Source organism: Equus asinus, chromosome 10, assembly GCF_041296235.1.
Source record: "Equus asinus isolate D_3611 breed Donkey chromosome 10, EquAss-T2T_v2, whole genome shotgun sequence".
In the NCBI taxonomy this organism is placed as follows: domain Eukaryota; kingdom Metazoa; phylum Chordata; class Mammalia; order Perissodactyla; family Equidae; genus Equus; species Equus asinus.
Genome location: NC_091799.1, coordinates 22,178,964 through 22,188,981, shown reverse-complemented (window position 1 = coordinate 22,188,981; position 10,018 = coordinate 22,178,964). Strand labels below are relative to the sequence as shown.

At 40.8% G+C, this 10,018-nt stretch overlaps 1 pseudogene; it reads left to right on the top strand.

Moving 5' to 3' along the window:
- Positions 1–4,170: 4,170 nt before the first annotated feature.
- LOC106830795 (olfactory receptor 1G1-like) lies at positions 4,171–6,153 on the top strand (annotated as a pseudogene).
- Positions 6,154–10,018: the final 3,865 nt, after the last annotated feature.

Genomic DNA, 10,018 nt, shown 5'->3' with positions numbered 1-10,018 from the left:
ATTGCCATTCAATGAAGCAACTCACAGAAATGGAAATAAGCTACCACTACATACAGCTGTCTACATGAATGTCACAGAAGTAAAATATTGAGAAAAAGAAGCCAAAAAAAGAGGACATACTGTATGAGTGCATTAACATGAAGTTCGAAAGTACAAAATAAGGGCCAGCCCGGTGGCGCAGTGGTTAAACTCGCAGGTTCCACATCTCGGCAGCCCGGGGTTCACCGGTTCAGATCCCAGGTGCACACATGGCACCACTTGGCACACCATGCTGTGGTAGGCATCCCACATATAAAGTAGAGGAAAATGGACACGGATGTTAGCTCAGGGCCAGGCTTCCTCAGCAAAAAGAGGAGGACTGGCAACAGTTAGCTCAGGGGTAATCTTCTTCTTCAAAAAAAAAAGGCAAAATAAAAATAAAATATTAGAAAGGGAAGGGAGATTATTTTACTTTAAGGAGAGAAAAGTAATGATCAGCAGGATACACAAGAGGAGCTTCAGCAGTGCTGGCTATGGTCTACTTCTAAATCTGGGAAGTGATACAGAGTGATTGGTTTCTAATAATTTTGTTACTACCCAAGGAGGGTCCCTGCTCACCACAAGACATGCCAATAGTCAGGAGGCAAGGTGGTAGGAGAGAAAGAAATTTATTACAGCTTGCTAGCAAGAGGAAAGATGGCTGACTAATGACCAAAAGAACCATCTCACAGAACAAAGACCATGGGCCAGTTATACATGGGTCTGGTCTCCAGGTGGGGGAGGGGGCTGGTCTCTGGGTGGGGGCTGCATCTTATCTTTCGGTGGGGGCAGACACCTGGTCTCAATTCCTCATAGTCCTTTGTTTAACTGGATATGCGTCAGAGATGGGAACAACATTCATTCTATACTGTGATCTTTCCATTGTGGTTCATGATGGTTATCAGCATAGACTCTTTGCCTGGGGGCCATCACACTCCTAAGGAACTCAAAAGAACAAAGTTATCATCTTAAAGCAGCTGGGAGGAGTCACAAAATCTACAGAACATGTCTGGGCTAGTTAATCAGAGGTCATTCAAAGTTATAATATGGTTTCTTTTCTACAATATGGTTTCTCTTATGTCAACCTTGTGTTGAGCCAGTATCAATTTCTTAGGTGTGTATTTGTGTTTTGTGCAGTTTTCTGTATGTGTTATATTTCACTATTTAATTTTTTTTAATATACACAATGAAATACTGCTACATACCCACAAGAATATCTATCTACATTTCTATCACTCAAAAAGCTTTGACAAGAGAAAGATTCTTTTTAAGGTTTGGGGTGAACTCATTTAGCAGCAAAACACAATCTGAATTTACATAAGTCTATGTTTAGTATTTATTATTGGCTGTACTTTGTGTGAACTTCAGTCACTCTGTTGTGGAAATACTGTGTATTTGACTATGGAATGCAACCCCAGAACCTGCTGAGAGAATGGTAGACAACATACGTATAATTCCAAATCCAAAAGTTCTGAAATCTGAAAGTCGGAAGACAAGAAGAGTCTATAGTGAGAGGTTGTGACCTGTACAAGATGACAGTGAACATGAATGCCCTTTAGCTACATGTATCCACATACGTGAATTGAAAGGAATAACGTTGAGTAAAATAAGTAATTTACAAAAGAATACAAAAAGTGTAATTTCATTCACATGAAAGACAAAAGGAGGCGAAATGAGAATACTGTAGATAGTTTACACATATATGCATGTTCGTTTGCAAACCGGCCGCCATACTCAGAAGGCAAGGAGAAACCACAAAAAGAGGCAGGCCACTCCAGATGGGTAGGTGGCAGTTTTGGTCAGGAAGGAAATTTACTTATGAGGTTTGTCTTGGGTGGCCCGAAGACAAGTATGTCTCTACACCTGTGCTCCAGAATATTAAAAGTTTACATGGAGGCCTTAACTGGGTTGAGTCACGTATAGCATCCAGAAGGTCTCAATAACATATTGCTCTCACAAGACTGCATCCTTGAAAATAGTTCCTACTGTGGGGACTATGGGCAGACCATATTTTCCAAGGACAGGGGAGGAGGGAGGAAGCTCTGATTGCCCAGGTCCAGCTCTTGGGTCAACCAAAAGTCACATCCTGTCAATGACCTCCCCCAACAATGCATATGTGACAAGACAACAAAAAAAATTAAAAATTATATATAATATTCACAATGGTAATTTCCTCTAAAGGAGGCGGAAAGGAATATGATCAATAAGAGGCACACAAGGGTCTCCTAAGGGATTGAGCCATATGCTATTTAAGCTGAGTGGTGGGAGAATGGGCATTAATTTTATTCTCATTCTTTAAACAGCACTCATATGTTTTACACACTCTTTTGTATGTAAGATACATTTACAACATTAATAAATAAATCCAGAGATTGTGCCCTGGGCCTTAAATAGAGTCTACATATTATTCATATCTCTATTCTCTGGGGATATAGAAAATAAGAACGTTCCTTCTTCTACATGACATTTGAAGGGGATGATTGTGATCTCTGATCTATTCAATCTTTATTTTTTTTACTTACTTTCTAGGACATACTGTATATCATCCATGAGGACTGGGCTCTAATTTGAAAGTGTGGACTCCATGACAGAGACGGGCCCTGTTCAGGGTTAGCGCCAGGAGGATTGTCCAAGTGGCAACTCACCCAAGGGAAAAAAATCAGGAATGCTCCCGTGGATCCTAGCCCTGGTCATTCTGAATGGAATTATCACTGACATTGCTGGGACTTGGGGAGCCACAGTCCAGAGGGGACAGCTGGGAGGTTGGACAATCGTTCCATCTTGTCTCTAACTAGGAGGTGTGGGAATGGCTCCCAGGAGGCACTGCCTGTGAAAAGTCAGCAGCTCCTCCTGGCTTCTGTGCCTGAGCTATCACTCAAGACCTGAGTCTTCAGTCTGTGCTGTTCCCACAGACAGGAAAGAGCTTTGTGACTCCAAACATGTCTTCTTGGGGAGACAATGGGACAGTGAACTCAATCTCCTTCGTGTAAGTGTCAGAGACCAAGGCTTGTCAGCATCTCTAGGTAAGAACTGAGACATAAGGATGGGGAGAGAAAGCAGTGTCCACCCAAGGCCCAAGGGTGCACATGGACATGCAAGTGTGTGTGTGCACACATGTGCACACACACACAGAACCTATAGAGCTTCTCCCTTTTTCCTTTCCCCTTTTCTTCTCTAACATCACTATCCATCAATCATTTTCTTGCTCTTATGATCACCATGGGGGGCGCCTAGCTCTGGGGTTCATCATGTACCTGATGGTCCAGACTGAAGGTGTTGTGGAGAATGGCTCTCAGACCACCCTTCTCCAAGCCCCATCATAGCATCGGTGTACTAACAAAGCATAATTCACTCTCAGTACTCAGACAGGTGTGGTTCCCAGAATCACTCTCAGCCACCACACAGCTAAATATCAGTAATTTACGCCTCCACATCCATTCAGAGCTTACCAGACTCGTTCACATCCTTTCTTCTTCTTGAAACTTGAGCCAGTGAACAACAATTGAAGATAGACTTATTTATTCCCATTGTGCAATTAATAATTTGGGGGGCTCTGATGATTAAGTTATTCAATCAAGTTTTTGCTTGGTTTCCAGATGCCAAAACAAATGCTTTGCCATTGACAGTTCTCAGTAGAGTCATAACATTTCAAAGGTGCTGCTGCTGCTGCTGCTGATGACAATGGTGACAATGATGATGATGACTTTCAGTATTGACATCTCACAATTTACAAGCCCAACCCACAGGCAGTGACCAGGACACTACAAAGACAAGCATACACATTTTATTAAAAACAGAAATAACAATAACAGATAATATTTATTCAGCACACACTATGTGCCAGCCTTGCTCTAAGTATTATATAATTGTGATCTAATTTAATCCTCATGACCACTATATATAGTAAACTCCATCATTACCCCATTTAAACAGATGTAGAAACTGAAGCCAAAAATGGTTGTGACTTTCTCAAAGTCACATCAAGAGTAAAAAGTGAGAAAATTCTATCAAACCCCAGAGGGTATATCATATTTTTAATCATGACACTAAACAAATATGACATTAAAACATGCTGCCAATGACTGTTCAATGCGTTTATTTCTCCACATCATCAGATAGGAACGTTGGAATTTCTCATCTTGATTGCACAGCATGGTTGATAGAGAAACTTCAGCTGATTCCAGCATTTGGTCCCCTGAACAAACCTATCAGGTAGGATTATTATCATCTATATCTTATAGACAAGAAAAGCAAAGCTCAAAGGAAATAAACACATCCCCAAGTTTAAAAGGCACGTGAGAAACAAGCTATAAAGCACATCGTCTGATGCTTTTCCACTACATCATGTGTCCCGGGGTCACATTGCATCAAGTATCACTAACAATGACAATAACATCACTACCTTTGAGTAATCTGTCCTCCATATATGTTACCTCAATAATAACTTCAATGACTCTCTCAAGTAGTTACACATGGTGCAGACTAGGAAACAGATTCAGAGTTAAGTAATTGACCAAGGTCAGGATGAAAATAAGGAACAGAGAAAGGATTCCCATCCTGTCTCCAGGATATCAAAGCCCAGATGTGAAAATGAAAGATGTTGATGGTGAAGTCGATCATTAAACTGAAAATGACGAGCCGTGAATGATAAAGCACTTTTCAGTTTGCAATGTGCTCATATCCACGCTACCCTCACTGAAGAGCACTTCCAGCACACCTGGAGACTTCTAAGTCTCAGCTGGCTCCTCTCTGAAGAAACTATTCCTTCTTCCATGTCCCTCAACATGCACTCGCACTCACAGACATACACACAGAGCACCCTGTATTGCCCACTAAATCCTAGCGTATGAATGACCCCACAAGACAATGAAATTAAAACTGCTCTAAAGTTGTCTTAAAAAGGGAATTAAATTTGAAGAGATTCTTTCAGGTGAATCCCAGTTCAGTCTCACTCAGACAATCCGTGGGGAAAACTTGCCACATCACAGGAAACTCCAACCTACATCTCCACCCTGATGCCTCATCATCATGGTCCACAGCCCTCATATTGGTCCATATTTGCAAACTTCTGTTACAGCTACTTGTGAATCCCAGTGTCCTGAATAGAGAAAAACATACCAAAGTCCTTGAACTCTGTAGTACTTAGAGCCTAGCTTTATTTACGCAAGATTCTGCTCTAATTTCTCTGCCTCAGAAGGAAATTAGAAACCAAACCAGCATCTCTGACTTCCTGCTCCTGGACTTCTCTGAACACCCAGAGCAGCAGCCTCTCCTGTTTGGGTTCTTCCTGGGCATGCACCTGGTCACCGTGTTGGGGAACCTGCTCATCATCCTGGCCATTGGCTCTGATCAGCACCTCCACACTCCCATGTACTTCTTCCTGGCCAACCTGTCCTTCATCGATACCTGCTTCTCCTGCACCATTGTCCCCAAGGTGTTGGTGAACATTCAGCCACAGCACCACACCATCACCCACACTGGATGTCTCATGCAGATGTATTTCTTCATGGCATTGACCCTGCTGGATGACTTCCTGCTGGCCGTGATGGCATATGACCGCTATGTGGCCATTTGTTTCCCTCTCCACTACACCATGATCATGCATCCCCAACGATGCCTGCTGCTGGTCGCTGCATCCTGGCTCTGCTCCCACCTCCTGGCCTTCTCACTCACTCTCCTGATGTCTCAATTCTCCTTCTGTGCCTCTCATTCCATCCAACATTTCTTCTGTGATCTTCTCCCACTCCTCAAACTTGCCTGTTCAGATACCCATATCTTTCAGGTCATCATGTTTGCTGAAGCAGCCCTTCGGGAGTGGTCCCTCTCACCTGTGTCCTGGTCTCTTATGCCCACATCATCCATACCATTCTAAGGGTCCCCTCTGCTGGGGGGAAGCACAAAGTCTTCTCTACCTGTGGCTCTCACCTGACAGTGGTCACTCTCTTCTATGGGACACTCTTTCTGGTGTATTTCCAGCCCTCATCCTCCTACTCAGCAGATACTGGAATGGTGGTGTCTGTGGTATACACAATGGTCACCCCCATGCTGAACCCCTTTATCTACAGCCTGAGGAACAGGGACATGAAGGCCACTTTGTGGCAACTCCTTGGCTTGGGAAGATGGTCTATCCCATAAAGAATCCTTTTCCAGAAGAAAAGTCCAGGCTTTTTGAAATGCCTTCCTCATTAGACTTCTCTATTATGATTTTGAAAAGCTCAAGGTTAAGGCAGGATGGATGCTCAGCATCACAAGCAGGTTTAACAAAGAAAGGATGCCTGACTTGGCAGGACTGAAACAGGACCAATCGGCTGAAGACAGGGCTGCAGGCTAGAGAGAGGGAGTGACCAGCGATCCCTACAGGGTATCAAAGCAAAAATTGCACCAGACAAATTTAAACAGGGACGGAAGACTTTATTCAAGTCTGTTGCAATAGGGAGAGAGAGCAGAACACTGTTTAAACTCAGGTCCACCAAAACAAAGGGTGGGAGGATTTTTAAGTGCTGAGATGAGTACAAAACACAGGCCATCTGTATTTCATAACTGGTTTTACCTAAAGGAAAAATATGCTTACCATACCTTTATGACAGGATGTAGTTTTGCAACTTGGAACAAGCATCAACCACCAGAGTTAAGCTTCTACTCTACCTCAATATATGTGCATTGTAAAAGAATGTAAAACACAAAAAACTAGGAAAAAGAAAGAGATCACTCACCATCCCACCATCCCTCCATTTAAAGACAATCATTGTTAATATTTTACATCATTACCTGTCTGTCTTTTTCTAAATGCTCTCGTTTTTGCTTTGATGAGAAAATTCTGTAAGCACAATTGTATATAAATTTTTTTACTTAATCTATAACATGAGTTGTCTCCCTATGACTTCTGGATCTTTCTTTTTCTATAGCAATATTGAGGGGGCATTGTGCAATATGATTGCTCTTTTCCTCAGAAAAACACTGAAGAAAGGAATCTTATTTTGGAAGGAAGGTAAAGAATCATAAAAAATAGTTGTGCAGCAAGTGGGTGGTAAAGAGAAAGCTGGGTAGAGAACAGAACTGGATACGGGCCCCTCTTCCCACATTAAAGCCTTCTCAGCCCAGAAGAAGGGAGCAGAGGCAGGCGGGTTTCCCTGGGCAAGAAGATGCCTCTCACTGGAGGATGGCACTTAGGATGACTGGGACAGGGGACAAGGAGCAGCAAGTGCTACTTAGGGTAATCAAACAGTATCAATAGTGCTTTATATTGAATTGCATCAGCTTTTTGTACATTAAAAATATATGTCATTGGGGGCCTGCCCCGTGGCCAAGTGGTTAAGTTCATGTACTCCACTGTAGGCAGCCCAGTGTTTCGTTGGTTCGAATCCTGGGCGCGGACATGGCACCGCTCATCCAGCCATGCTGAGGTGGCATCCCACTTGCCACAACTAGAAGGACCCACAACTAAGAATATACAACTATGTACAGGGGGGCTTTGGGGAGAAAAAGGAAAAAAATAAAATCTTTAAAAAGAAAATATATATACATATCCTTGTCTACTTTGTTTTTCTGACATTCCCAGTTAATACTTCATCTTTTAACTTTGGGACCTTTTTTTATGTAAAGTTTTCAATTTGTATATTATATATCAAGAGGCTTCCCTCTTTGTGGCCTCTTCTGCTTGTGATATAATGAGAAAAATCTCTATGCAGATTCAAATGAATAGTTGACTTTTTTTCATTTTCTCATGGTGCATTATTTTTTAATGAAACATTTTAAAAGGAAATAACATAGTTCAAGTGGTTCTTTCCCAACACATTCCTCTCATTTTCTGCAAGAATTTTCTCCCTTTTTTTTTCTTTTGGTTTCTTTGTTTCACACAATTCTTAACAGATAGAAATGCAGAGTGTCTCTGAGCTGTCAATCTCTCTTATACACCAGCTACATTCTACTTCACGGTCTTTACTCACACATCTTCCTCTCCGTGGTGACTTCTCCTTCTCCAGGCCAACTAAGACCCACTCCTCTACAACCTCTATCTAGTCCCGCTGCTCACAGAGATCACCTGAAGGAATTTCTTCTTTAATTTGCCTCTTTGTATTAATGTGTGTTGAAGCTATAGAGACTTATTCAAATGGAGTAAACTATACACATAGGAATACTTTGTAATTCTCTTTAGTAGGTTAACTTCAATGTTCGGTCCTTCTCTAATAGAATGATAGAGTTTGAAGTATCCAGATGTCTCAGATATTGTGGCAAAAGCTAGGTCAATGGTGAATATTCTGATTCCTGGTCACCAAGGACAGCAAATATAGAAGCAGACCCACCTTGGAAAGAAATACAGAATCTATCGTGGAACGTATTCAGAGCTCCCCTCCAAGTAGTTCTTTAATTTCAACTGGAATTACCAAAAGAGAGCAGTGCATTCAGTCTAAGGATGGCAACTACACAGCCAACCAAGGCTAGGTGCCAACTTCACAGACAACTCCAGGCACAAAGGACCTTACCTGAACACAAAGTGCTGCAAATAGGTCTTCCTAACTCAGAGCTCACCCTCATTTTGCTACCTGTGCTGCCGCCCAACTCCCCAAATCTACATACATAAGAAGGAAAGCTCATAGACAAATAAGCAAAAGACTAGAATAGATATGTCACAAGAAATGTATAGATTAAGTGTCAATAAACATTGAAAGTTTCTCAACCACTATCAGTCATCAGGAAAATGCACACTAAAGCCACAATGCAACACCAGCAAACGCCTGCCTGAATGACTACAACTACAGAGACTGATGAAATAAGTAATTGTAGCACATGAAGCAGCAGTATCTTTCAGACGCTGCTGGTGAGAGTGTAAATTTGTACAACAGTAGAATTACTTCATGGTATCTACTAAAGCTGACATGTGCATTATGGTATGATCCAGAAACTCCATTCATAAGGATATATCCAAGAGGAATCCACAAGTCTGGAATAAAAATGCTCACAGCAGTACTATTTGTTATAGCCAAAAACTGGAGACAAGTCAAATGCCCACCAACAGTAACATCGACAAATAAATTCTAGGTTATTCACCAATCCAATTCTACACAGCAATGAAAACAAATAGACTACTGTTAAGTGTAAATAAATGGATATAACTCTCATATTATCGGGTAAAAGGAGTCTGATACAATAAAGCAAGTACTGGAAGATTCCATATGTGTAAAGTTCAAAAACAGGCACACTCACCAATAAAATAAAAGTTGAGTTGTTTGGGGAGAGGGGAGAAGATTGGTAATTTAAAGGATACCCAAAGAGGGTTTCTGGGCTGTTGTTCATATTCTGTTTCATGACCTGGCTGCTGGCTTAATAGATGTGTTCAAGTTGAAAAAATTCACCAAGCCATACATTTATTACTTTGGGCACTTTTATGTATATCTTAATTCCTCAATTAAACATTTACTTGAAAACTTGAAAGCTAAATGCATAAAGATTGAAAATAGAAAGTTGAAAAACCATATACTATAAAAATATAGGCATAGCTATATCATTATCAAACAATTAGACTTTAAGACAAAGCATTATTACAGATATAAAGTTTCATGTTATAAGCATGAAATTTTTCATTCACCAGGAAGATACAACAGTTCTAAAATTTTTGAGTAAAATAATTGCCATAAATAGACATTTAAAATTGATAGAACAACAAAGAGAACAAGACAAAAACACACTCTTAGTAGAAGATACTTAACAGAAGATACTTCTGTTAGTCATTGATAGGACAAGTAGGGCAAAAAAATCAGTAAATATATAAAAGATTTGAAAAGCACAATAAACAATACTAACCTAATACACACATATAAAATATTGCATCCAATACTTGTGGAGAACACATTCTTTTCAAGCACACAGGAACATTTTAAAAACTTGACTGTATACTGAGCCATAAAGCAAATCTCAACAAATTTCAAAGGATTGAAATCATACAGAACACGATGCAACTAAGCTAAACATCAATAATAAAACTATAACTTGAAAACTCCCC